Source organism: Drosophila virilis, chromosome 4 (assembly GCF_030788295.1).
Source record: "Drosophila virilis strain 15010-1051.87 chromosome 4, Dvir_AGI_RSII-ME, whole genome shotgun sequence".
Taxonomy (NCBI): domain Eukaryota; kingdom Metazoa; phylum Arthropoda; class Insecta; order Diptera; family Drosophilidae; genus Drosophila; species Drosophila virilis.
The window spans coordinates 16,259,120-16,284,213 of record NC_091546.1 but is presented as its reverse complement, the minus strand read 5'-3'; the positions used below and the strand labels follow the sequence as shown (position 1 = coordinate 16,284,213).

General features: G+C 39.0%; 1 protein-coding gene across 6 annotated transcripts in view; it reads right to left on the bottom strand.

Annotated features, from left to right (window-relative positions):
- Positions 1–22,227, bottom strand: part of LOC6628517 (protein hunchback) — a 45,495-nt gene extending 23,268 nt beyond the window's left edge. For 2 of the 6 annotated variants that reach the window (XM_015172501.3, XM_015172502.3), the window contains exons 1-2: positions 21,162–22,227; positions 8,175–8,216 (exon numbers count right to left, since the gene is read on the bottom strand). The gene's annotated coding sequence lies outside the window, so the exon portion shown is untranslated. Of the gene's footprint in view, positions 1–8,174; positions 8,217–20,430; positions 20,538–21,161 lie in introns of all 6 variants that reach the window. The other 4 variants (XM_015172504.3, XM_015172503.3, XM_032438192.2 and 1 more) reach the window with 3 other exon arrangements.
- Between the last annotated feature and the right edge of the window lie 2,867 nt (positions 22,228–25,094).

The following is a 25,094-nucleotide window of genomic DNA, read 5'->3' as shown; positions in this document are numbered from 1 at the left end:
CAAAAACTATGCGGCAAAATATAAAAATAAATATAAATGAAAAAAAATTAAAATATAAATAAATAAAAAAAAAACTAGAAGTACCATAAAGTAAATTAAATAATAAGTCAAATAAAAAGAGGAAAAAGTCTTACTATTTCATGAATATATTAAATTAAATTAATTTGGCAAAATCTAAAGCAAAGACTAAAGTGTTTAAAGCTGGCTCATTTTATTGTGTTAACAGCCTTTTAAGCCGATTTAGTTGAACACTTTTTAAATTGCATATTTATTTTTGTTCGAAAACTCTTTATTACTTTTTAACTTTTCTTTGACGTTATTTTCGGTACAAAATTTGTGCCACTCTTTGTAATTTTTGACACAATTTGACAGTCTTACGCTTGAAAAAATAAAACTAATTTTGTACATTTCACAAACACGCCGCTGCTCGCTTATAAATTTGTGATATATTTAATTTTTTCCTGCCATTTACTGCAGTCTAAAAAAAGAAAATCCAATTACATGAGAATTATTTTTTATGCTGTGCAACAATTCTCAGCGCTTTTTGTGCTGCTGCACATGCAAATTAATGGCATACGATAATAATGTATATATATTTAAATAAATAGCATTATTTATTTATAATGATGCCGTGAAGTCAAGTGCATAAAGTGGCGCCACAGCCTGTCGGCCATCAGTTGCAGTCAAGTTGAACTTTTAATTTCATTTTATGGCCATGTAGCACATTTGATTAATGGCTAAGAATTCCACCCAACTCTTCTATCTGCCTTTCCCTTTATATACTTTGCCAGAAACTTTCACGGAAACGCTATTAATTTTCATAAGTAAATGGAAATTGATGGGCGTATACTGCAGATTTTGCTGTATATAAAGGTGGATATATAAAAGCAGCGCACTATATATCTATATATTTTTCTGTATGTATACAAAATAATGCATATTAATAGTAGAAGCAAATACTATGTCCACTTCAGCTGACAATAGTCTCCGTTAAGGGGCAGGGTAGCAGGGTGTATTAAGCAAAGTTTATGGTGTTGTTAAGTGGAGCGCCCTTAAGGGGCTGAATGCATATAAATTTGAGTGCAACGGCAGCTGCTGCTGCTCAAGGACTTTGGCGAAGTGTTAAAAAAACCTGAATTACTGTAGATTTTGTAAAGTTTTTAATTAAAATGCAGCATAGCAAGGGTCTAAGCATAAAACCACTAATTTAATTTGCAGTGGAAAGTTAAAAGCAAATAAGCGAAAGCCGCTTTAAAGTGTGGCTAAAAAAATGTATCAAGTATTTCAAAATAAGCTGGCAAGGATCACATTTTTTATAAGGAAAATACTTAGAAATTGTGTAAAAAGGAAAGTGCAAGGATTCGACACAAACTATGATTTAAAGTTAAGCTCTTTTAAAGTGCAACTAAAACTTTAAGCCCAGTTTTATTTTAAGCTCAACTTCTTGTTTAATTATGTACGTGTTAAAAGCAAACATGTTGCACGCCTATTGCAAGCATATCAAACATGTTCGATGCCTAAGCACCGGCTGTCCGGCGTCCAGACCGAAAGCCTCAATCTGCATCATGTCCAATGCCAATCAAACATGTGCACGAACTTGACTTTCAATGTAAAGCGAACAAGGCGAAAGCGACGCTGACGTCGACGTTGGCTGTGATCACCAACGACGGCGCTGCAGCAGCAGCAACCTTGACCCGGTTCTTGAAACTGCAATGGCAACGCCAGCCGCAGCCATCACTTGTGCAACATTGAGAGGGAGAGAGGCTGCTAAACGGGTTTAGGCATTTGCCTGAGTTGCCGGCATCGCACATACTGGAAAAGAGAGTGGCCAAGCGGGAGAGCGGCAGATCGAAGCGCGGCGTCAACGTCAACGTCGGCGCTGCGCATGCGCAAAATTTACAATGCGCGGACGTTTTATATGCTCGCATATTGCCATCCCGCTTGCACTTGCAGCGCCAATTGGAATTGGTCGCTTTAGTGAATTGGCAATTAGCGCAGCGAAGCAACGCAGCGACCCGTCGTCATTTTTTATGCTCATATTTACATTGCACGCACACGCGTTATTAACTATTTTTTTTTGCTGTTGTTGTTTTAATTTTTATTTTATTATTGATGTCTTAATGTGGCAGCGGCGATGGTCATCCAGTTGACCAGGCCTGGAGAGACGCACAGCTGTCCACGGGCCGGCATTGAACGTGGCTTGTTTGGCAAAACGGGGGTCTGGGGTCTGGCAACGCCGACGGCGACAGCGACAGCGACAGCGTCAGCGACTGCGATTGGGGCTGACGTCAGCTCACATTGGCCGCCTGGCGAAGGTCGAGGTTAATTAAGTTGTCTTTGGCCGTGCGCTGGCGACCTTGTTGCCGTCTCGTTTGCTTTAGCTGCTGCAGTTGCAATCTTGACATTTTGGCTCATGTCCTTCTCTCTCTCTCTCTCTCTCTCCCTTTCTTTTGGTGTCTCTCTTTACGCCTTAATGCATTATTAATTGTTGCAAATTAATGCAAACTCTACTCGAGCAGAGACAAGACAAGCGCCACTCGCAAGTTAATTGGTTTAAAATTTTATTAAAATTCAATTACTTTGCGGCTGCTGACGCCAAAAGGTTTCAACTTTGCCCCTCCCCCGCCTTCCACTTGTTGGGGGCAAAGGAGCAAAGCTTACGCTTGGCTGCCGTTGCATTCGGGCGTGGCATTTGCTTCAGTTGAAATGCCTGTACGTGGAAAACTGTTTGTCTGAATCCTCTTTAGCTCTTAGCTCGCCAATTCTCCAATTCTCCAGTTCTCAATTCCCAGTTGTCACGTTTCACCGTAGCATATTTCGTATTAAATTGTTGCTGGCAACGTGAGTCAGTTTATTTGCTGCAGTTGTTGTTGTTGCTGCCGGTTGCACGAATGACAGCTTTGCAATTTAGTTGCAAATTGGCAGTGAGTGTTGTGGAAAGCGACAGGCGACAAGTTGCCGAAGGTAGCGCCAAGCGAAAGAAATCAATGTGCAACAGCGACTGTGCATAGGGCTGCCGCAACTGGCAGCAGCTGTGGGCCAGATTGTCTCTTGAAGATGGCTGAGCTAAGTACAAGGCTGTCGACTGTTTTGAGTGCGCTGCTTCAGTGGAAAGCACATGGAAAATTTGCAAGCAATCAAAACGAAAACTCTCTTGGGTCAAGCTGACTAAAGATGTGTAAGCAAAACTAAACATGCAAAGCATATTGATTACAAAAGCTTTAAGTCCAAGGAATATCTAATATCTGAAGACGCTATAATATTTATATAAATATATATATATAATTGTGCTGGGCTGGTTAAAGCTATTTTATATAATAATCAGTTCACAAAGTTGAAAAGTAAATTGTCCGCTCTACTTTAAACTAATTTTTAACTACACAAATGTTCCTCAACTGTGCCTATGCATGCTCGAAACAGGCAACAAAACACTACCACAAAAATATGCCACAAAATGGGGCAACAAGTGCGAAACCCCAAGGAGCAAGCATCAAAGAAAGCATAAAAATGCCAAAACGAAAAATATGTAGAGGAAAAGCAGAAAATGCCTAGCTCAGCTGCTGCTGCTGCTGCTATTTGCTTAATTAAATGCGCAATAAGTGGGCGTGGCAGGCAGTCAAAATAATAAAAAAAAAAAACTAAATACAACGGTCAAATAGCGTGCGCTTCAAATAATCAAGCAAAAAACAAAAAGAAACAAAAAAAAAAAAAAAATTAAAATAAAAGAAAAGAAAAGCAACGAGTGGGCAAAAGTTGCTGCGCGTATTTGATTACAAAGCATTTATAAGCAGAGGATACCGGATCCGGCAAGGATAACAAGACGGCAAAGGCCAAAGGAAGCCGCACGCGCCAACAGGCGCCCACTGAAAGCAATGAAATCAAGAAATAATAAAACGCAAAACTTGCAACACCAACACAACAACAAGAGGACAAAAAAAGAAAAAAAAAATAGCTGGCTACAACAAGAACAACAACATATCCAGGTAAATCATTAGGGGCCAACGACTTAGCTGTAATTAATGAGCAAGTGGAACAACGCGGAGCCGCAGCGCCAAGCAAATTAACCTGATCTTCCAGGGGTCGACAAGGGTTCACGCGGGTGCCCAACTCGAGGCAAGTTCAAGTGCAATTAAAGGCAACGTCGCATTTTTTGCTTGTAATCGTCGCACTATTTGCCACATCCGCCGCGTATCTAGCCACAATCATCTATATAAGAAAACTTTTGCAAGTGTCATCAGGGCCTTGAGACCAGGGCACAAGGTCTCTCTGTTAAATGCCAACACATTCGAGGCGCAAACGGTATGTGGGCCATTGCATTGAATAACTTGGCAATTTGTGGTATTTGAGTCAATATTCTGATAACAATGCGGCCTGCTTGATAACAAATAGTCTTAGATCGTGGATAAATCAAACGAGAGAGAATGTTACTTTCGACTGCGTAACACTTGTTAACATTCCCATAAAACAGCTTTAAACAGGACTGCACGCTAAATTTATTAATAGTTATCGATTTTATCGATTTTACATTTATCAGAAGTATTAAGTATCTGGCTAGGTAATCGATAAATCTAAAAACTATCAATAGGCTACAATAACCTTATCTCAAACGAATGGTTTTTCTTAAATATCGATAATTATCGATTACACAACTTATAATTGCACATATGCTCACAGTTAAAACATTCCATCATGAATAGGTTTTCAAGCTTGATTAGAATTGAAGCTTAAACGGTTTTTATTTAGGTTTATCTTGTTATCGATAACTTGGCTGCTATCGATTTACAAAAGTATATTTATCGCATGGATGCAACTCTGCCATTTTGTTTTGAATTGAATATGGATTTGGGTTGCACATAAAAATGAGCTTCGAAAATGAATTAATTTATATTCCTGGCAAAATATGTCTATCTCGGGCTATTCACAGCCCCCTTTTATATATAAATACAACCCTGCCACTGCCTTTTGCTGCCTTTGGCCTTTGTCTGGAATCATATTGCTGTGTGGCTGCCTGTGGGCTCTTTTGTTGTGGTGCCAAAAACTTTTGCCAGTTAATTATTAAGTAGATACACGAATTTATTGCGACTTCAGCCGCAGGCACGCCCCCAACCAATGCCGCCCCGTTTGTCTACTTTGTGTGTGTGCGTTGAGGTGTAAACGTGCGGATTAAGTGTCTTGCTGTCAGTTTGAAGAGAAAGTGAGAAAGAGAGAGAGAGAGATCAAAAGAGGGATGGGAAGAGATAGAGATGTATATCAATGTATTTGGAGGCTGGATGAAATTTACGCTTCGCTTGGAACTTGGCCAGAAAACTTGGCTAATTTTGTTGCTGCTTGTTGTTTGACTCTAGCGCTCTCAGGTGTGCATTGAAAAATTGATGAGATTTTGTGCGCTTTGGTTTTATAGAACTTTGCCAGATACTTGAACTTTAAAGCCGAATGGCAACCAAACGAGTTAAGAGGCACAGCAAACGCCAGCCAAGGACTAAAGGGCCACAAGACGGATATAAAACATTATTTCCGTGGATTCAACAGCATCAGGCACGAGTTTTTTCTGTTTAACTGCCATAAAAAAGCATGCAAAAATTACCAAATCTTGGCACACCGAAGAATAAATATCCTTGGCTTACTTTTCGGCCGAATCTGACTATATAGCATGGTATTTGCTAAAGCTTTGCAGATATGTGGGAAGAAAACATTCATCTACTATGAGAAAGATTAAATGGAGAACTGCTTTTTAATCAATTGGAAATACAAAGCTATAAGCTAGAGTATGAAACCGGCTGGGAAGGGTATAAAATGCCAGCCAGCTGGCTCAGAAGGAAAGCTTGCATTCGAACATGCGGCATGCTATAAAAAGTGCCACAAGAAGTGCACTGGATATAGACGCTCATATTCATATGCAGCAGGCAAAAATCAAAGTAGAGAACCGACACACACAAAAAAGGGGAAAGAAATATGTATGCCGGACATGAATCTATAACGAATCTGGTGGCCATATTGATTGTGTGGCGGAGGAAACGTTGCAAAGCGCAGCAAAGTATGCAATAAAAAAGGCAAAAGTGCGCGCACGGCACAGGAAATCAAACTTTGGATTGACTTTGCCAGCTGCTGCTGGCACTTGAGGACATTTGCGAACAATTTCTGGACGAAGCACGTAAGCCGATTTGTGGACACACACACAGACACACACACACACACACACAAGCGTAGACACACAGCGTCATTTGCGTTTTTAATTGAATTTCCTGGCCGGCTCACTTTTGTTGTCTAGCAACCGCATTGAAGGCAATTTAAGCGGCAGTCAAGTGAAGCACAAAAGGGTTCAACATACACACACACACCCACACCCACACTACACACACATACAGCGAAATGAATATCAATGAACTGTCATAAAACAGGCGCCGGCATATGCGCCCAGATGAGCGCAGGGAGTTGAATGGGCGTGGATACCAGAAGGGGCGGGTAGGGGTTGGGGGATGCGTGTTGACAAGAGGCGACTGCCTCTGACAGCAGGCTGACACGTAGGCAAACATTTAAGCGCCCAGCAAACAAACAAACAAACAAGCGACAACAACAATAGTTCACACTTGGAACAAAGCGCTTGACATACATATGTATATAGACATTTATGGCGACCCACATACACTGAAAGAAAAAAAAGGCTTTCTAAAATTGTGTGCATTCAGCATGGAATTCATGCCACTTTTTGTGACTCAAATTTAATTTAGATTTTCTTTATGATTTCTTTTCAATTTAGTAAGCAACATACTAATAAAAAGCAGTTTAAGTTTGCAAGTTTTTGTGGACTGGAATAAAGTATTTGCAGACTTGAAATAAGCACAATATGTTGAATGCAAAAACTATATTTAAGTCTGTCCTTTCAAAATTTTCAAAGAAAAAACAACTTACTGTAACTTGAACTTGCTTCTGAGTTTTATTTCAAGCTCTTACCCTTAGCTTTTGAATTCCTTTCAATAAAGTTTGCAAGATGCTGAGATAAAGTTAACAAATACTTTTAGCAAGTATTTGCATACTTGAAATACGCTTTATAAATCTTAGAAATTTTTACATAAGTCAATAATAACTTATTGTTAACAGAATTTTGCTCTGAGTTTAATTTTGAACTTCTAAAATTGGAATTCTTTTTTATTTGCAGACTTGAAATAGGCACACAGTAGTGACATTTTTGAGCCCGCAAAGAAGAGTACTTGCAATGTAAGCTTTTATCTGAATTTTATTTGCAGCTAGAAAAAAGTTAAGCAATACCTTAGCAAGTATTTGCTGACTTAAAATGAGCACAATATATCTTAAATGAAGCTGTACAACTTCAAAGAACTTTGCTCTGAGTTCAATGCCAAACTTGACTGACTCTTAGCAACGTTTGTTTTTTGATCCCTGCAAGATTTTCTTTGTTCCTTTTTTCGCTTAGTGTATGTACCTTTGACTCTCATATGCATTCCTTAACCTATGTACTGCACATACCTATACATCTGTGAGTCCATGTTTGAGTTTGGGGTCAATTTGCGCTGTCAATGACATGTGATTTCAACTAATGACATTTTAGGCTTGCGTGTGTGCGTGCTGGTATGTGTGTGTGCTCTTAACAAGATCAACAGCAGCAACAACAACAACAAGAACAAGAACAACAGCAACAACCATCACTTAAAGCCCTTGAAAAGGCTTGAAATTTAATGAAATTTCCATGTGGACCGAAAGTAAATTTATATTTCGCATGACATGGCGTATGATTAATTTAAGCTTTGCCCCGCTCGGTTTCCGTGTCTAGTTAACTTTATCAAATTAATACATGCACACACACAGACACGCACACACACTCACACACATGCACACTCGCAAAAGCGTTGCCCAAATTGTATTTGCTTTGACATCACAACATCTTTGAGCCCTTAAATACATATATGCATATCTTCTCTTCTCTTCATTTCCCTCGCTTGGTTATGTTGTGCGAGCATGTGTGTGTTTGTGTATAAGTCCTGTGTGTGTTTGTATGTTTTTTTGATTAGCTATTTAAGAGTTTTGTAACTGCCTTCTGTGCGGCACAGGCAAACCATTTACGAGCCTTTTGGCTGTCGCAAAGTTTAAATTGTCGGGTCACATTCACTTTTAATGAGTTTCTGTTTAGTTATTTTGAATATTTATCATGCTAAACCTACCCGAACATAAAGTGGCGCGTTCGCTGGCCTTGAACATGTCAGCTGCAAAGATAGTAAGCAGAAGAAAAAAACATGAGCATAAAATATGGAAAGTATATTTGTTTTTAAATAAAAATAATATGTATTACTAAATATACATTTACTATGCAATGAGCAATTTATTATTAAACAAAAACTTACAGTCCGTGTTTTGTATTTTAATCAATATTTGCTAGTATTATTATAATTGTGCAACCGAAATAGTCGAATACTTAACAACAATCAACATACACGAGCCCATTTGGCGACCTGTCCTGGAGCGCGTCTTGCAGTGCACTCAGCCAAGTTAAACAGTTAAAAAGTTGATAACATCGAATCCTTTAACATATTCATTTGTGCATATGCATCTTTTGAATAATCAAAAAGCTGTGTGTCAAATCAATGCAAATTGACAAGCACTTAATGCCAATGGCCCAGATATGCTTGCTGTCATGTGTTCGTATCCTCGCTTATTGCCGCATTAAGTGCTCCATGAGCGACACACACACACACACACACATACACACACTCAGTTACCATAACAGACAGCAGGCTTTGGCAGGCTATTTGCAGCCTCTCTCGGGTGACAAACTCTTTTGACCCGAATCGAGCAGCGCAATCGTTGTATTGATTGATGAATGAATAGCAACATTGAGTTGAGTCCATTAAACAGAGGCTGAAATTCATGTAAATCACACACACACACACACGTTTAGAGCCACAGACACATGTGCTTTGTCCTTTTTGCGGCATATACTTTGCATTTAAATTAAAGCTACAGTGACTGCGAGAACTAATTGCCCAGGCCAGGCACTTTGCATGAGACACGACAATAAGCTGCAAAAAGTCAACTAACTTAACAACAACAACAACAATAGCTGGCATAACAATAATGTTGATGATGATTTTTGGCCAGAGACCATAAACAGCCATCAGCATGCAGCATGCAGCATACCCCCAGCAGTCGCAGCAACAACAAGAGCTGACTAGCAGCGAATTGGTCTGGAGCCGTATGTACTAACAAGTGAAGGCAACAAATGTGGCCCGTCTGGGCCGCCTGCCCAGGCTCCAAGCCATGGCTAACGATAATGGTTCTGTCTTGGCGAACAATTGCCATTGTTGTTGTTTGCCTTTGTATTTTGTCCTGGCACCGCAGGCTGCAGCACAACTCCCACCGTGCTGTGCGGTCTAATTAGCTGGAGGTTGTCCCTTTTAAAGCAAAATAAGAAAAACCAAAATCGCATAAAGATGCCGCATTAGGGCTAAAGCGTTAGCGTTTGCCGAACTCGGCTTGAATTTATCACGCATACGACGCGTTGCCAAAATGCCGCTTAGATTGCCAGCAAGAATCAGCCAGCCAAATGGCTGCCACAAAACACGCCCACAACAACCAGCCGCAGCAGCAGCAGCAACAACAAGCACAGTTACAACGACAACAGCCAACAACGATAACTAAATATGTAATTTGGGCATTAAGAGCGCGCTTGGCAGGCATAAAATAACCTTGATTAGAAACTGAAATGCGCGCCTGCCAAAAAAAAGAATATATATATATATATATATATATTGTATATATATATATGTATGTGTATGCAATATGGTGTCAAGCGGGCAGAGCTCTGATGCTATCTTGGCTAAAACATGCCAGCACGAGCTGGCATTTGGTCGCCAACGCCACGTGGCCACATATATCAGAAGACCCAAGCCTGAAACGACTTTGCCCCCGAACAGCATATATCAGCGTGCACCTGTGCCAAAAAGGTGCTGGGCTGCTGCTGCCAGCAAGGATATGCCTCGTGTGTGTGTGTGTGTGTGTGTCTCTTAAAGCCTGTTTTAGCTATAATAAAAACCAGTAGCCACACAAAGAAAAATAACAGCTCGAAATGTATTCAAGGCTACGAAACATGAATTCGCCTTCACATTTATGAGGACTGCATCTAAATAAAAAACCTATAAATATAATTATATTATAATAATATATAATAATTATAATAATGTGTGCAAATTAAATGTATTTAATGTGCGTAAGTTTAATGTTCGTCCGGGCAGATGCATTTGAGTCTTTTGGCCAGAAAGGATCAACAATTGTCTATGCTTTAATTTGTTGAATAACAAGAGGATAAGAATGACAGTATCTCTCTTGATAGTTATATTGTAATCATTAAATCTTAACAAAGCAATGGAACAGCATATTTATAAGCATTAAAGATCCATTTTCTCAGTGTACAAATAACAGGAATTTGAGAAGCGAGAAAAACTTCGTAAACGCCGTTCGCTGTTATTGAGGTGTGCATGTGTGTGTTAGTGTGTATGTTCGGCGTTTAGTTTTTATGTTTGGCCATAGCCAGCAGAGAGATAGAGGAAGAGGAACAAAATGGGCGATGTAAAAGACGAACCGAAAGGAAATTCCCGCAGACACCGGACTAATCAACGAAATTGCTGCAGCCTTTTAGGCGTACGGTGAGCATATGCCGACCATAACCTTAAATTGGGCTGCCTTTTTGCATATTTGTTGTTCGACACATTTCCTGCTTTGATTGGGGGTTGTTGGGAGTACGCGAGAGGGTTGGGTTTTGCGTGCCCGGCAGTTTGGCAGATGATTGATGGCAACGCCTAAGAGAAAGCTGATAAGGCTGTACTCTAATTTGGAATATGCAACAAATGAGTCGAAAAACATTTAAAGAGCATCTTTTGAAATTGAGAACAATTTGATAGAATATTAATTATTGCCCTCCTTTGACAATGAAAATTGTTTTGAACATGAAAACGAAGTCGAGCTCACGGCAAAGTTTTAGTGCAATTAAAATAGCTGCCAAGAAAATGCAATTTCCCAACTCGAGTTACTAACGTTGCACTTAAGACTGCTCTTAAATTTAAGTAAAAGTTTCAAGTAAGCGCAACAAATTGTTGCTGCGATTTCTCTAGATTTGATTTGCTTTTTTTGTTTTCTTTTTTGGCTGTTGCTCCGTCAAGTGCCACGCTGTGAAGTGACTCTAGCCGTGACAAATAACCAGCAAAGTATGACATTATATCACATTATAATCAAGCCACAAGTTGAGAAGTTCACATGGCTTGTCATTAGAAGGGCGTGCTTCACACACAAGGCTCGTCTGACTATATGAGTGCGTGTAAGTGTATAAGTAGGCACAAGTACATAGTCCTATATTCAAAACACGCAACACTTGTCATCAGCAGGCGCTGGCAATTGTTCACGCAACACACACACACACTCAGTCACACACACCCACTCACCCACGCATAAACAATAAACAGCTGTCTGCGACTTTGAGCAGCGTTTGGTAGCCGCCTCTTGGGATTTTTGTTTCGCCGCCTTTATTATTTATTATTATTATTAAAGTATAGCACTCACATACCCTCTACGCAACAGTTCATTGGGGTATATGGGCTAGGAACACATTTCTTTACTTAATAGAATATTATGTTTAACTCGTAATTCACGCTCATGCGCCACAATTTTGGAAAACTTTAGTTTGCGCTTTTCTATTCCTGTTCTTCTACTTTTGAATATTAATTGTAATTGTATTTTATCCGTTTTAGAAAATGCAACAAACTGATACTCACATGTTAAATAAATAAATAAATAATGGAATAAATACGCGTGAAAAAAAAGGTGGAAGACAAACTTCTCGACAGGTAAGTAAAATTTTACATTTTAAATAACTATTTCTAAGACAAAGCCACTTTATTCTGGCAGTTTTCTGCATTTATGTTTTTATATTTTCTTCTGGCTTTGTGTATTTAATTATTTAACAATGAAAATCGAATTAGCTGTAATTTCGTCATACCCATTGTCTAAATAATTTTGATCAGCCTAAAGGCCTTAGAAGCTCTGACTATATATTTTTGACCATAGTAAAATTTACTTTAAGCTTCGATAAACTTTCTTATTAGCACATCATAAATGTACATTTCTTGGTGGAGAGAACATTTTTTAATTTTCTCAATTTATTTGTCATTTTTTGTTGCCTACTTAGCTGACATTATTTCGGCCAGTCTTTAAAGCGCTGCTGCAGTCCGCGATTCCTTGTGACATTGCGTATACTTGATGACAGACTTAAGATTGGGCGCAATTGAAACTGAGGCAGGCGTTTTTAAGGGGGTGCGTGTGTGGTGTGCTTATGTGTGTGTGTGTGTGTATGTGAACTGCACTTGACTTAATTGAATCAGTGATTGACATGTCATTGTTTATTTTTGGCTGATCTCTGAGCATTTGTCATGCAAATAAACAACATGCCCAAAGCAAAACTTGAACAGAGCCATGTTTAGTCCTATATTTGTATGTGTATGTATAAGTGTGTGTGTGTGTGTGTGTGTGCCTGCGCATGCAGCACTCACAACATTCATCAATTATCAAGTGAAAAGAGCCCCGAGAATAGAACGGAAAAGCAATAAATCTAAACAAGGCCCCAAGGGAACCAGGCAGATCTATGCAAGCAGACTGCAAAACAGGACCCAGATATATAAAGAGAGATGGAGATAGAGGTGGAGATAGAGACAGAGAGAGAGAGAGAGAGCGAATAAGAAAGCGAGATAGCTAGAGATTATGCGTATATGCATGGGTATCAAGATTTATTTTCATTCGCATTGGAGTCAGCTTTGGATGCCCGACGTATACAAAAGGCATACGAAAGAAATATGGAAGAAAGAGTGGAAATATAGCTCTTGAAAAACTTTCAGCAACTTGTTAAGACCAAAAAAAAAAGAAGGCCAACAAAATGAAACTCAGAAATAACTAGAATTTTAACAGGCGCTGGATAAGTGAGTTGGGCTTATAAAATCGTCGAGGGTTTAGCTAAAGGGGTGTGTTGCCTGCAACACGTATGTGGCAAATACAAATTTAAGTAAAACAAACTGGCAACAAAGTTTGCGCAGCATTTTTCTTGCGCTACTTTGCACTTTTAGTTTAGATGCAGGCAGAGAGTCTCGCTTTGTGTGTGTGTGTGTGTGTACGTACGTGTGTGACTGACGTCTGTGGCATGGAACTGTTGGCAGAGACAAAGGCAACGCTGTGCCAGTGGCAGCAGAGGGCGTAAAGACAGGCAGGGCAAAGCCATTGATTTCACAGGCCAAAATGGAAGAAGCAGACCCAAAGGACTAAGAGGACTAGGATGTGCAACAAAAGCAACAAAATAAGGCACAGCGGAGATAGGCATTGGTGGCTGGCAAAGGGGTGGCGGGCGCAGATGGTTGGGTGGCACTGAAGCGAAAGGCGTTCAGCTGGCAAACATAAGTCGCACACTCAAATCAATGGCATTGACAGTCGGCTGGCATTGTGAAAAAGGGCGACGGGGCAGGCCAGAACAAATGGCAAAAAGCTGCGCTGAGCGCTGCAGGGGCTGTATTTTAGCTGGGATGGGGGGAGCGGGAGCGGTGGCTGGGCATGGCAATTGTATTCATTTGACTTGGCAACCAATTGTTGCAAGTGGCAATTGTTGTAATGGAAAATTCGCAGCGGGCATCTTCAAATAAAACCAGAGCGCAGCACCATCAAAATTTAAATGGGCAAATTCCAATTGCAAATGTTAAATGTTTGATTCGAATTCCGAATGTAAATATTTCAAATGGTTATCTATCTTCAAAGACAACTAACTGTCTGCCATGATTTGTTTGAACATCTATAAATATTATGCCATATTTATTGGTTAGTTAATGATTGGATAAAAGCTTTAGAATATTCATTCATGGATTGTGTTTAGATCAAAGCCTAACTAGATTTTGTATTCATTTTCAATGCATTTTATTGTGTTTTAAAATTTTACAAATTTTTATCAATTAGGCAATAAAATATATATTTGTTTTAATATTTTGGCGAGCTTTCCATATTGAAATATTCTATTAGCATGCTCGAGGTCCGGGTTTAATTTGTGAAAATAATATATATTTAATTTATTTTATGTTTTATTTTTTAAATTTTATAGTTATGTTATAATAAATTTATGAATATTATTGACAGCAATTGAAAAGTGAGAGTTTTTATTAGTTAATTAATTCTTTTTATAAATATTTATTTGTTTGTAGTTAATTAATCTATCCAATTGAGTTGTAGCCATTCGATGCATAAAAGTTCTTAGGTTTTGATTTCTTAATATTTCCCTACTTAAACATTTCTTAATAGAAAATGTCCAGGAAATAGAACTTATTTAATTTAATTAGAAACTTAACTTACAATATAAATGACTCATTTCAATCTTGATATCATTATAAGTAAATAATTTCATTGAACAGTTTCTTAGAACTGAGTTTCTTTTTTTTAATTTTACTAGTTGGTATAGCTCCAAGAATACCTTATTATATTTATATATATATATGTATACTCATATAGATATATATATATATATGTGTGTCCATGTACAGCTCATGTAACAGTCGCAAGCTATGGGGAAAGAATTCCGTATGATATCATAATTTCTAGTAAGTACGCAGCCTACAAGTAGGTATTATTGCGGCCACAGAAAGACTATACTCATATATATGTGTGTGAGTGTGTGTGAGTGTGTGTGTGTGTGCACTTTACTTATACTATATATACAATTTGTATACACATCCCGTTTGCTTTTGTCGGTGTGCATGCGTGTGCGCGTGTGTGTGTGTTTGTGTAAACAGAAAGCGCCGAAAAAAATGTGACTAATAGAGAAGAAACGTGCAGATAAAAGCAACACAATAACAAATAAAAACGAAAACGAAAATTAAATAAATAAATGTGAGAAAAAAAAAAAAAAACAACAAGCTGTGAGAGCGACGGTGCTGGGCAGCGGGGTAAATGCAGGATGAAAAGAGTGTGGGGGGGGGGGGGGGGGAGTGCTTGTGCTGTGTTACAGGCGGATGAAGACGTGACAGCATAAATAGCGGTCAAAAATGTTCCGTTTGCCATATTTGTATTTGTAATTGCGTGCGCGCGTATGCGTGTGTGTGTGTGTGTGTGAAAACAAAATTTCAAGGATTGCAATTACAACAAAAGCAAAAGCTGCCAGACAACGACAACGACAACAACAACAACAACAACAGCGAAAAGAGTAGAAAGATAAAAACTACCTTGGCCCAGAATTGAGGCGCATAAATACAACGCACCTATATTATCTGTGTGTGTGTGTGTGTGTGTGTGCGTGGGTGTGTCCATCTGAGTGTGTGCGTATGTATTGGCAGCAGATATCGAGCGCATTGAGCTCACTGCAACAACAACAATAACAACAACAAGAACAACAACGAGAGCAGCAATAACAAGCAACAATAAATGACGACGTCGACGTCGCAGTCGCTGTCGCTGTCGCTACTGTCGTCGCAGCCCCCGTCCGAGAGGGGGCGCTCTTTGCAAGGGCAAGAGAAAAGCGCCTTCGATATTCAAGTGCCTACATCGAACTCTGGTACAAAATGCATTTGCCATCAATTATTTTGTTGTACGCTTTTTGGCAGCAATATTATAGGCAAATTGAATGCTGATAAAAACTCTTAAATATGTAGAAATTGGAAGTTTAATATAAAAAATTGTATAGTCATAGTTCTCGTCAACATGATTTTAATTATTATTTAAATCACATAAATAAAATAAGCCTTAATTAAATGTAATATGTTATTTAACGTAAGTGCTATAAAATGATATCTGGTCCAAGAAAAATAATTTTTTCTCAACATTAATATTAGTATTATTAAATTGTTTACTTTGGACTTAAATTTCCGCTCCTATAGAATTTCTTGAGTAAGAAGAGTGCATTGCTTATATATGTGTGTATATATAAGAAGTATATTTCACGGTGCAGAAAAATTTGTATTGCTAGCAGCACATTTGGAATCAGAGAGCTCGACGAGCCCTGCTAAACAAATAGTTTTGCTTTTGTTCCCGATTTGCACGTCCCAATGCAGTGTGCGTTGCCGTCGCCGTCATCGCAGTCGCAGTCGCAGTCGCAGTCGACGTCGGCGTCAGCTGTCGGTTGAGTGCAGCACCAAATGGGGCAAATGCAGGCACAAAGTGCATGCTAAAGACGTGACCAAGACAGCAGAAAGCAGAAGTGACGACGACGTTTAACGGGTTGTATGCGCAATATGCTTGCAATTGCTCAGCAACAACGTTCGCATTATCTATGACAGCATATAGAGGAGTGGGTGGGGGGAGGCGAGGGGCTTGACAGGTGGTCAGTTGGTTAAATTGAAGACGTGTTCGATGACTCAAACCTGGCAGACAAAGACTGAGACTGAGACTGAGACTGAGGCTTGTGGAGTCATTTGCAGCTTATCAGCGGCAAAGTTTGCCCAAGCCGTGGCACTGTAAACATGACCATAACTGAAAACCCAAGAGAAACTGAAATTGGAACTCAAACTGAAACTGAAACTGAAACTGGCAATTGGCAACTTGAGGGCTTGAGCCACGTCAGAGACCGATAAGCCAGGGCGCACACACACACACACACACACACATCGTTCGGGCCCAAAGTCGAGGAATGGCTGGCAAATTGGTCGTTGAACACGTTTTTCAATTTTCAGCAAAAATGTGTGCATGCAGGTTAAAACAATGAGAATTTGTAAGTTGTTGTTGCGGCAGTATCTTTGGCATATTCTTGACCGCCTTTTGTGCAATAAAGTGGAGCACAGGCAGCATCAGCAGCAGCAGCAACAACAACAACAACAAATGTGTACAATTAAAATTATTTATTAGTGCGCCGCTGCGGCTGCTGCTACTGCTGCTACTCGAGTATGCCATCTTCAAGTACAGCGCCGCATCGAAATTGGCCTCAACACTAGCCAAGAATGAAAACAAATTCAAAGATGGCAACGGCAGCAGCAGCGGCAGCCGCAACAACAGGCGGCACATTTGGCCATGCCTTTTTGGCCATTTGCCAGCTACTTTTTGGTGGCTGCCACCCAATACACAGAGCAGCAGCAGCAACCAGCAGCAAGCGGCAGCAAGGGGCAGCAAGGGGCAGCAGAAGAGCAAGAATAACAACATCACGTTGTATCCATCTACTCAACCTCGGCCAAGTTGGCTTTGGACTAAAGCTTATTTATGTGCGTTGGCTGCAAAATATGGCGCACAATTTCTGTTTGCTTATTTACTGCAGTCCACAAAAACGAGCAGCCAAAAGCTAATTGGGTGGGCGGCGGCAGCAGCAGCAGCAGCAGCAGCAGCCGCCGCAGCCGCCGCAGCAGCAGCAGCCAAAAGATGCAATATTTTCTGCATATTTAAGATAAAAATATTTTTTCTTCATGCTAACAAGCCAAATATTCCGGCACATACTCTGCCCCTCTCTCTATCCCCCCCTCTCTCTCTCTCTCTCTCTGTGTCTCTGCACGATCGAAGGGCTGGTATTTGCGGCTAATAAAGGGCTAAAATATCTATATATTATTGAACATATGCGAGTTATGTATGTGCTTTATTTTTATATAGAATGTAAGCCAAGTTAGCCAAGTAACGAGACGTGGCTACATCATTATCTTTTTTGTTTAATATTATATAATTAATTTAATTGATCGTCTGTTTGAATTTAGTGGTTTTAGGGGCAGTGTTCACGTTAGTTTCAGATGATCGATAAATGTCGATTTCGAGTCCAGCTTTTTTACAAAGAAGTCCAGAAAAAAATGATGTTAATTTTGATATAAATTCTGTTGTTAGCAAAGGTAGCTCAGGAAAACTTGGTATTAAAGATAACTATGGGCATTTCTGTACAAACAATAAATATCGATTTCCAGCAAAATTATTTTATTTTTTGTTTAAATTAATCTAGTTAAAAACGCAGTGCAAGTATTTGAAATAATATTTCTGATAACTTCAGTCATATTCTTAAAATCGTTTTGCAAGCACAAACTTCGGATTCTTATATCGATAATTATAATAATTATTTTTTGGAGCCTTTATTTTGAACACGATTTACCAATATCAATTAAGTGTAATTTCCGACTAGCTTATGCAACCTGCCTTACATCGATAAGTATCGATATACATCCTAGGTTTGTCGAGTCTTTTGCGTAGATTGTTTGTTGGGAAAACATTCAAGTTTATTTTAGGATAGGAAAAATGAGAGCAAAATCTTTAGCTTTAAAGTTAAGGAGAAATGTGGGCTAACCGTTCAAAATGTAAGCTAACAGGTGATTCGGTTACCAGCTATATTTCAATAATGTGTGCTTTAACGCCTGATAACCATATTTGTTTAACCCGCTTGGGACAGACAAAAGAAGAGAGGAGAGCAAACAGAGAAGCATTCCTGCTCTTAAGCCAGCTGCACTCATAAACATTGCAAACTTCTTTACAGCATGACAATAAAAAAGAAGTTATTTTTAAGACCGATTTTGTTTTTTGTCTTATTCTTATCAGCAGCAGCAGTAGCTCAGCGCAGAAGAATGTTGAGCCAAAATTATTCGGCATTCGGTAGAGCGCAATGATAAAGCCCGAGTCAGTGAACTCTCAACAAACACACACACACACAGACTGCACGTGTATTGTTTGCATGCTTATCAGCAGATTTGTGAATTTTACTGATAATTGCCAAAAAAAAAAAAATGTATTTAGCTACTTTGATAACGTAACGAATATTCCAGTCAGGCGTGGGAAAATAGCTAACAATTTTGTAAATCCGCGTTGCATTTGACAGGTGGAATGCCCCTAATGTTAAGACGCCTGCACCAGAGTTCGGCAAAGAGTCGAATGTGAATAAACTGCGGCATTTCTGCACTTTCCATAATTTACTTTGATGTATTACCCTTAAGAGCTGGCTGCAGCTGCCGAGCTGCTGAGCTGCTAATTAAATGCGTACCAAGCGCATATTCGCTTCCGAAATTAATTAAGGAATTGTCACATCAATCAGGCGCCCACTTGCCGCTGACATTGTTGTTGTTGTTGTCTTGAAATTTTTGCGCTCAAGAATTTGAAATAAACAAATAAAATGCAGAAAATAGATTTACGAGTGTCGCAAATTTATGACATATGTAAAAATTGTCAGCGCTTTTTATGGCCCACGTCTCTTGACGCTTGACTGAAGTCTGAAGAACGAGATTTCAGCGTTGACTGACCAGCTGGCCATATCCATGGCCCTGACTGACTGCGCCCAGCTGACAGCCGAGACGCTCGTCCTCAAGGCAACAAAGTTTAAAACACTTGCTGCTTGATAATGAGAAAAAGTTCTTTTCATATATATCTTCACATTTCTTATTATGTTTTATTTGTTTCCATACTATTTTTTTTTCTCTCGCTGCACTGCTGTTTTCTTTGTGCTGCAAGCAACACAAAAGTCTTGAGATGATGATTACAATGATCCTTGGGCTGGTAATAAGATATGCCAAAGCACTTTGCTAAGCAGCACATATAACTATATGTGTATATATATATGTATGTATATATATGTAGGCACATTTGTGCAACTGGCTGCTTTCTTTGTTGCTGGCACAGGTGTGCGCCCCTCACACCCCTCACGCCACTCAATGAGCTCTTATTGTTATAGTTCTTTCGCTGGAAAGGCATTTTCTAACTAACGTTCTTGTGTGTGCTTGTGTATTATATACAAATTCCTAATACTACTTTAGTGCGGCTTAAATAAATTAAAGGGATTTATACAAATTTAATTAAAATGAGACACAAATTGAAACGAATTATAAAAATGTATATAAGCTGTATTGTGCACAACGTGGCGTATACGTATTGTTTTACAAAACTAACTTGACGCATTCATTTAAATAAAATTTTAGCAAAAATTATTGATTAACTAGATTAACCTAGCTCTTGATTTGGAAATTATGCTATTAAGTATATAATAATACTTGATTTGGCAAACTTTCCATTTAATAAATCTGTATTGGAGTTTGTTACTAAAAAACCGCCGCCCTCGAGCCAGATAAACATATAAAGGAATATATCTGATTAAAAAATATTAATATTTAAAATTATTAATAATAAAAATATATCTGTCCTGTCGTATCCTGCTTTATTTCTAATCTTTTCGTAGCTTAGAAGAAATTCTATCAAAAAAACCATTTTTATTTTGTTTTGAAATTAAAATTGGTTGCATTTTTTGAAGAATATTTTAAGTTAACAAAATATATTTAAAGAAATTTTATGGAACAATAATAAACTCTTTGCAAATTGGCCAACGCTGCGTATGCGTTATGACGTATACGTAATTTGACAATATTTTTTTTTTCTCGTTTTAAAACTTGGGCAGCAACCACTAAAAAGTGAAAATGACTGAAAATTAAAATGTGTATATATGCACAGCACTCAAGTTTGCAAATTACGAACCTTCTTCGAAGTTTAAGCAAAAGGTTTTTTAGCCCTGCTTCGGCTACGGCAAAATGTATCCAAGAAATATTCCACATAAAAATCGGAGCACATGAAAACAATTTTGCCTGTGAAAAGAATTCCAAGAACTGGGTCTCGATGTAGTTTAATGTGAAACTAATGCAGAAAACTGTCAGCTATTGGATAAATATATATATATATATATATATCTGTGTGTGTGTGTGTGTGAGTGCTTGTGTGTATCCAAGAGCTGCCTTCGAATGTAGCCGAAAGGTTGCGCGAAAAACTCAACTCACGAAAGTATATATATATATAAAAAAAAGTTCACAAAAGGTGACAAAAATAATGTTTATCTGCAGCAGAAATTTTCAATTCAAATTTTCAATTCAAATGTGGCGCAAATTTAAATTCCAATTGATTTGTTTATGTTTTGCATTTAGTATTTAACTGTGTTAGTGTGTGCGTGTGTGTTTTGAAAATTTGGACTTTTTGATTTGAATACTTGATGTTTGTTATAGATTTTCATTTTGGGCAATTTGCATTTCGCACTTCACTTTGACACATTCAAACATTTGTTGTTGTTTATTTCCATATTTTGTTTTTTTTTTTTATTTTGCTGTAAATTATTATTTTTCATTTGATTTGTGTGACAGTCTTTTAGAAAAATTGTAGCAAAAATGTTTGCTGTGTTATTTTTAGCGTCGGGCAATGAAACTAAAATTTTCACTCACATGTGGAAAATGCCGCTGCACGCACTTTTCTTCTTATTTTTCCGATTTGTTGTTGTTGCAGTTGTTGTTGTTGCAGTTGTTGGTGTTTGTCACTTTCGAGTTGTTACCCTTTGCATTTGCGGGTATTTTTATAGAGCGCCGAAAAGGAAAAACTCGACGCGTTACGATATTATTTCTATTTTGTTGTATTTTGTTTGCTTTTCTTCTTGTTTTTTTTTTTTTTTATGTTGTTGGTCTGTTTTATTTATAGCGTTAAATTTTCTGCGGTCAGCGTTTTAAAAATAACAACAGCAGCTCCGCATGGACTGCACTTTACTTGGACATGGACTTTAAAGCTGATGCTGTTTGCTGATGTTGTTGTTGATAATTGTTGAATTCTTGAAAAAAACTCGCGCCACAAAAATTGTATCGTATTATTTTGGAACTTGTGCTGGGTTCTCCAATTTAGCATGTGCTTTGGAGTTCTTTTTGTTATTTATTTTATTTATTTATTTTTTTTTATCAGCGTTCACACATTTGCTTCTTGTTGCAGTCTGAAATTGAATTTCAGTTTTCAGTTACAGTTCAACCACATGCGATATCTTCAACGGCGGCTGACTTTTGTGTTTGTCCAATTCACCGCGCCGGCGTTCTACTCACTTCGATGAACATCTTGTAACTATTTTCAAAAAGCGCACGAACGCAGCTGCAGAGCAACAATGACGACGACGGCGACGACGACGACGACGACGCTGCGGAGCGCACAAAAATCAAACCAGCAGCAGCAGCAGGCAGACAAACGAAACCGAAACCGAAACAGAGACCGAGACCACCACACAACAACAACAACAACAACAACGAAAACAGCAGCCAGCGACAGCGCCAACTCAAGAACATACAACAGCAGCAGCAGCAGCAGCAGCGGCAGCAGCAACAGCAACAGCACCAGCAGCAGTCGTTGCTGTTTCGAGAGCGCCAGAGAGTGTAATTCAAAGTTAAAGAGTCAAAGCAAGAGAGCGTGCTGCTTGTGCTTTTGTAAACGCAGGCCACAAGAAAAAAAACGAAGCGTAGCATCCGCGTGCTGCGCTGTTGGCTACTGAAGAACTGAAGCACTGGCCAGCCGAAACAGCTGAACCAGCCGAACCAGCAGCAGCAACAGCAACAGCAACAGCAGCCGAAGCCGAAGTCAAACGACATGTAATGCGATTCGTGAGTGGCGTCGAGACAGCTTCGTGCGCGGGCGAAGAGCGCCATGATTACTTAAGCAGTGACTAACTAAGCAGCTAACAGTGCGGAGCGCACGAGCCAAACGGGTCGTCGGCAGAGGTAGGGGCTGAGGCAGCAGCTAAGCCGCCAAGCCAAGTACCCATATACTACGCTGCTATTTGGCTGCCCGTTGCGGTCGTCTGTTAGATGGAGAGCTGTTAACAGCACTGTTGTGATGCTGTTATCATATTTAGCCATATGGTGACCATCCATCCCATGCTCCGATGCATTTGATTAGCTACATCGATTTTAATGTCTCATTTAATTAGCTGAAATTGTCATTGCTAATAGCCTGGCAGTTCCAATTAGTTGCACTTTCTGACAGCTTTATCACAAACTTTGACATAAATCAGGCTAACAAAATGGCTGCAAGCGAAGCTGTTCATTAAAGTCGCCAAATTGCGCACAACAACAGCAACTGCAGCAGCAGCAGCAACCGAAGCAGCCGAGGCAGAAGCCAGTGACAGGCAACAATGCAAACTTAAGTACAGTAAGCGCTTATTAAATGCGCTGAATGCGAATAAAACTTTTAGCCAAATAGAAAATGGCGACTGTAAGGACGACAGCGTAGGCAGCATCGAGAAACAATGGCCGGAAATTCGCCCAGCGGAAGCCAATGCCACTTGGGAGCCGTCAGTCACCCACAAAAAGCAGCTGCCGTCCCTTGTCCCCGATCCCTCGCAGGAATTTGCATGTCGCGGCCAAAACAAAGCCAGCGTATAATGTTTCGCTATTGGGGCAGGGTCAGTGGGGTGGGTCGCTGGCTTAGGCTGTGCTGATTGGGTACCCACAGCAAGCCAGCTGGCTGTAAGTTTTCCCCAAAAAGTTATGAATTGTTGTAGCGCAATTGGGGCGGATAAAGCACTACACAAATATTTCGGCTCAAAGTTGTAAATTGTAAAATTATGTTCGAATGCGTAAATCAAATCTCCTAATGCCGCATCTCTTTCGGCCACTTGTTGTCTCCGCCACACCGTGTCGCTTGCCATATTGATTAATGTGCCCGGAGCGACTGCACATAGCTTGGCACTTAGCACGTGCTGCCTGGCTCAGGTACAAGGACAACACAAGACGCCTGCAAACTGGCTACAAAAGTTATTTATGGGCGCCTCAGAATGCAATTTGTTGTGGCCAACAAATCGCCATACAAATCGCGGCCGAGAGATCATTAGAGAAAGAGAGAGAGAGAGAGAGACAGCCAGAGAGAGAGCGAGAGAGAGAGAGACCGATGCAGAGTTCGCTGATAGCTGCCCAAAAAGACGGCGACTAAGTTGATTAGTCACGTCCAAGGAATGCCAAAAAAAAAAAAAGATGCTTGGCACCCCAAAAGGTGAGGTTCCATCGAAATCAAATGCGCTAAAAGCGGCCAAGAAATCAGCTTAAGCCAAATGGCGTTAATCCATGAATTATTGCCTAAAAGCATGCCAAAGCGCATTAAGTTTTTGACTTTGGTTCTTGCCAGAGCAGGTAAACAGAAAGACAGACAGGCAAACAGGCGGACAGACATAACCGCAGGACAACGACAACAACAACAACTACAACAACAACAATGACAACAGGTACTAGTCTGTAGCGTCTATTGAAAGTGACGAACATTTTATACTCTTGCCAAAGGTTGACCAAGTGAAGGACAAACACTTTTAAAGCAGGTTACTTTTGCTGTTAAAAATTGTTTGTTGCTTAAAACAATTAAATTTGATATTTTTAAAGTGCGATCGGAAAAGCTTGTTTATGCATTTACATAGACTTTCACATTTTCATTGAGCTCCTTTTTAAGTATGTTTTAAAGTTGCAAGATATAAATAAAAATGCATTATTTGTTCTGAATATTCTTGAAATGCACATTTATCTTGAATATACTCAAAGAATGTTAATTTTAAAATTGGTAAATTGAAGCTTTTTTTCTCATTTCAATATATTCGCATATTAATATTGTATCTCATATATCAGCATTATTTATTCTTTATTTTTTTTTTATATATCGCGTTTTATATGTTAAGAAATTATTATTGCAAATTAGGAAAACTTTCAAGCTTCTTTACAAAAAGTATAAATTATAAATAATGTTTTTGAAACGGGAATTAATATTATCTATCATATATCAAATGACATATATTTATATAAATTAATAGACCACAGCTTAAAACGGATCACCATATATATATAAAGAGACTAATTTCTATGTACATTTTGTATATGTTCATATAAACATCGTATGCATGTCATAAATTAATCAAATATATATATACATTAGCTTATGTATTTAATTACGTCAAGCTAACGTGACTTTACCCAAAATCTTCTGTTCCCAGTATTCGGTAATCAGTATTCGAAGCCGAATTGCGACAAAAAACCCCAGCCTATAATCAATTCTTAAATCAAATATTGAGACTGAAAAATATTTTAATTTTTTGTATTGTTAGTTGTGATGTGCGGCACAGATCTCATACCCTAAATATACATATATGCAGATGCTTTGTGAATGTTCCTTAAATCATAATACCCTTTGTTAGGGCACAGCACAACGACAACAACAGCAACAACAAACAAAGCAGCTAAATAAAAAAAACATTAGTAATGTCCATGAAAGTGCCAATGAATAACATGAAACATACATTTGCTTTGCATTTGTATCTGTATCTCAACAAGAGAACCCCCAAAAGAAAAAAAAAAAAACGCAGACAAAAA